Here is a 4,988-nt window from a genome sequence, read left to right on the forward strand (position 1 = left end):
AAAACTATCTTCTTCTCAAGGCATAAATAGGTTATAATATGCTTCATTCACCAAATGAAAAGAGTCGACCTTGGCCTCATCTTTGGTTGGGAGGTTGGTTTGGGCTTTTGATCCAAATCATCCTCTTCTCAAGGCCCAAATAGGTCATAGTACACTTTATTCACCAAATGAAGCGGGTCAACCTCGACCTTGGCCACATCCTTGGTCGAGGCCTAGGTTGATCGGGCCACTTTGGCCTAAAGCCAAATCTGACCTTTTCCTTAAGTTCGTTTCATCCTCTCAACCCAGTTGCTTGTTTATTTACTGTCATTTTCTTAGCCTTGTAGCTTTTTTCTTCGTTATGTCGCTTTAAAACTTTAGCCCAAAAATCACTCATAACATTAGCCTTTAGCCCAATAATCACTCATAACTTTAGTCCCCACTCCCAAGTTGAGGTTTTTAGTTTAATTATGTTTCATGGATTTAACTCCGTAGAAATCAACTTGGGAGTACAATCTCCCCTTCTATCGCCATACTCCGTGACCGAACTACGATCAACTTGGGAGTACAATCTATCGCCTTTAGCCCAAGGATCGTAGAAATCAACTTGGGAGTACAATCTCCCCCGTATGTTGGGTCTATCAAGCTAACCTTTTTGCGGTTCAACAGATTTTCCAATGCACCTCTTTGCATGGAGGAGTTATGCACCAAATCGTGCCAGACCTACCCCTAGGATAGCCCCAGGCAACTGGACATTAGTCTCTTGATCCAAGGTGGACCCCTGTTCATGAGCAGACCTTGAATATTATCTACCCAAGATTATTAAAGCTCAAACAAATTCCTGGTAACCTTTCCTGCCTTGAGGGTGGAGTTATGGTTACTTCACCCATCATTACCCTAGATGAATTGTCACTTTTTATACCAATTTTCATGCAGCTTGTCTCCACAAAAGTTGTTTCTCCCACTGATAGCACAAAAATGTGCTATCTTTCTACACTTAATTCAAGATCATTTTTAGGTTTTATATGTTTATTATATGGTTTTATAGGTTTCGAGCATCTAAGAGGTAGAATGGAGTGTTAATGACGAAATGGAGCTAAGGGCCAAAACGGAGCTTAATTGCATGAACTGAAAAAAAGAGTACTAAAATTACAAGTTTGCCCTTGATACCATGGTGTCCCGGTGTTGCTTGGCACGATGCTCAATGCTGAAAGGTAGAGAGTAGCCTTTCTGTAAATTATAGTTGGTGCCACGACGTTCCAAAGTTCATCTATGTGCGTATGTGCATCAGCGTCACAACGCTGTACTCTAGCGTTGCAACACTTTTCTAATTTCTACAAAAACATCATTCAGTTGCCTAGAGTTTGATCTTCGATCCCAACCGAACTTCCACAACTTTTCTCTCAGTTTTCTTCTGTTTTTTGTTTCTTGGATGTACTCAAATGATTCCTCGATGTTCATCATGAAGATTATGTTGGGAATGTCCTAGAATTCGCAGTTCGTTAAACATTCTATTTATCAATAGTAATAAATTTTTGATTTTGCATTCTATTATGAAAATTCAATAAACATATCCATGCCTATAGTCTGAATACTGTAATTTTATGTAGTGACATAAACAGGATCAAGTTAACAGTATATAGCCTAAATGGTCTAATAAGTATATGGATGAAATTGGGTATCTCATCCTGTAACACTATTGGATGCGGCCCACTCTGTAGTTGTTACAAGAGTTGTAAAGTGCTACAAACAATGTGATCCACAGATCGTTCATGTTGAGACATGTGAGTGGGGGCATCCTATGTAAAGAGTTTGTATATAGACTAGACCATGAAAATAATCACTTTTCTTTATAACGACCGTTTATTGTTAAAACTGATATTTCATTTATTAAGTAACCTAGGTTAACTCGATCTTAATCCTGAGCTAGCTATGAACTCCTATTTGTTCAGGATTATTCTTTGATTTGCAAACGGTGAGAGTAGTCCAACAGCACTGCTCAATAAGCCTCCAATTTTGGGGATAAGACCGGATGAATAGCTGGGAACATAACCCTGCAAGATGGAATTTACTCCTACCCGATTTAGGGTTAGCAAATAGGTTGTTCTCTTAAGTATTGATTCCAGGTATTGAACAGTCGGGGCCCCGCCTTCTCATGATAGAGAAAGAATTTGATGCATAGGTGTTATGCATAAAAATTGTTCATTAGAGGATTAGTGGGAACTTAAGGAACAAGATGTATTCACAGGGGTAAAACGGTTATATTGACCTAGCTATGATTACGAACAACCTATGAAGGATCGACTTACTGATTATGGGTATATAAAGTGGACATAATATATCTACAGTGAGGGGAGTTGAACTACGGGCTATAGTAGAGTGACCCATTAGTTAACGAATGAGGGTTAGATCGATCTAATGAGTTTAACCAATTAATCTTGGATCGTTGGAGCCCATGATCTGTAGGTCCGCAAGTCCCCACTACTAGCTCGTAAATGGATAAGCTTTAAGGTAGCTTGAGAAGTTAATTTGAAACGTTCAAATGAAAATTAAATGGAATAGGAGAATATATATTTTAAATATGATTTAAATATAAGAAGATGGATTGTTGCAAAAATTAATATTTGATATTAAATTAATTAGAATTATTTAAATAATTATTTATTAATTTTATTAGAAAATTAATAACGTTTTTAGTTTTAAAATCAAAATTGAAATTTGAAATCGGTTTTGATAAATGGAAAATTGAAGAGTTGAAAAAACATGCATAAATGGAAAAAATGGTTTTTCCATTACCCATCTTCACTAGCTCACACAAGTACCATTTTCTTATCTTCATTTACTCTAATCATGAGCTGCAACTCATGCAGTATTCTTCTTTGCATGTTTACCTGCAATAAATAAAGAAGATTGGAGTGAATATGAGGCATGCATTTAATAGAAATTTTAGAGAAAATCTTGTGTGGAACAAGAGTTCTTCAAGAAAGTTGGTGCAGTGAGCTTTTCTCTGGTTTTCCATTGCTTCAAGTTGTTCTTGGTCCCACAACTCATTCTAAAACTCCAAGAGCATAGTGGGGAAGATCTTGAGGTGGTTCATGATGTTCTTTGGAGAAGACAATTGCTGCTGGCCGAGATCTTGAAGTGTTCTACAAACGTATGGCTACAAACCCTCTTATTTTAGATGAGCATACTTTAGTTTCTGCCAAAATTAGTGAATTTGAATGCTTATTGATCCTTGTTACTTCTGTTGCATGTTAATACACTCTTATAGATTATGGGCTAAGGTACTCGTTCTAGCTTAGGCGTAGAGTAGTTTTCCTTATTTTTGCACACTTATGAGGTTTAGATTGTTTTATAACAATTCCTTGTATTTTCTTTCAATTCTTTCTCCGATTATGTATTTTTATGGTTGTATCTCTGCTTGAGGATGTATAATCATTAGCTATGGCTTAATTTGCACTACATGATATCTAATTTTTTATTAATCCACAAGTAGCAATAGGTTAAATTATCTTGTAAGTTGTGAATTGATTTCAACGAACATTGATTAATTAACCAAGGGAAAAATTACATTGAATGACTAATTGGTGTTCTCTATTAGGAATTCATCTTAGCAAATTCCTTAATCTTGATGTGGTTAGTCAACTAATTAGGATGCATCTTATATAATTAAATTGGCTAATTAGATAATTTGGACTCTCACCTTGCTTTTTTAGGTGAGTTGGATAAGGTTAGATGATATAGGAATTAGCCAATGGACCTATGATCGAGCGGCAAATTGGGAGTTAACTCAAAAGCCTAAACTAGATAGTTTAGGCTCCGTTTGGTAACTATTTGGTTTTAGGTTTTCGTTTTTATAAATTAAACCTATATTATCCACATTTCTTACAATGATTTGCATTGCAATGGTTGAATTCTTAGCCAAATTCTAAAAATAAAAACAATTTTTTGAAAGCTACTTTTTTTAGTTCTCAAAATTTGGCCCGGTTTTTTAAAACATTGATGAAATATCGATGAAAAGTAGATAACAAAGGAGAAATTTGGAGGTGAAAATAGTGTTCATAGACTTAATTTTCGAAAATAAAAGCAAAAAAACAAAATGATTATCAAACGGGACCTTAATTATTGAATTCAATCTCTCTTTAGTTTTTCTACAAATTAAATTTTTGCAACCAACAAACTCAATCTCAACCTTCTCCAGTTGTAGGATCAGTATGGCAACCCTAGAAGGGGTGAGTAAGGTTTATTTAACTTAATAAAAACTTTTTACTAATGTGAGCCTAATTAAACAAATTAACAAACTTTTCGTTAAGAAATAATTTAAACAATAAACTCATGCAAATAGATTCAACCTATAATAGCAAAGTAATTAAAATTAACACTTTTAGGCATTCAATTTGATCTTAATAAAAAGATTGATATGAGATATGTAAAGATCAATTCAACAAATCTAAATAAACATTAAAAAATTAATTTAAGGAAAAAAAATTGCAATTAATTTCATGCAATAAAATATAACAACAAATTAATTGCAAAATTAAAGCGAGATAGAGAAGAGAAATTAACATTGAGAATTTTATAGTGGTTCAGTGCAACCAGCCTACGTCCACTTCCAAACTCCTCTTGGGTACTTCACTAGAAGTCTTTGACTCGTTCCATGGCATGACTTAGAGTCGAAGAATTGCTACAACTTTCATTTTTCAGGCGCAAGAATAAACTCGATCCTTTCCACGGTTGATGATCAATCTATTACAACGACTCTTTCTCTGGGATCAAGAGCAATCCTTACAAGATGTTTGTAAAAATAAAAGGTACACTTGACAATCTCTCTACAAGAGTGGATATATAAATTTTAGCTCATAACAAATTAATCCCCACAATGCATAAGATATCTCTCTCAAGAATTATATGAAAAGAAAAAAAATTAAAGCTTAGAGAAAGAATAACAAAGGTGGCTTTGAGTTATGGAAGAAGTGTAAAATTGCAGTTAAAATTTCGAGAAGATGAAG

The sequence above is a fragment of the Benincasa hispida genome, chromosome 6 (genome assembly GCF_009727055.1).
Source record: "Benincasa hispida cultivar B227 chromosome 6, ASM972705v1, whole genome shotgun sequence".
In the NCBI taxonomy this organism is placed as follows: domain Eukaryota; kingdom Viridiplantae; phylum Streptophyta; class Magnoliopsida; order Cucurbitales; family Cucurbitaceae; genus Benincasa; species Benincasa hispida.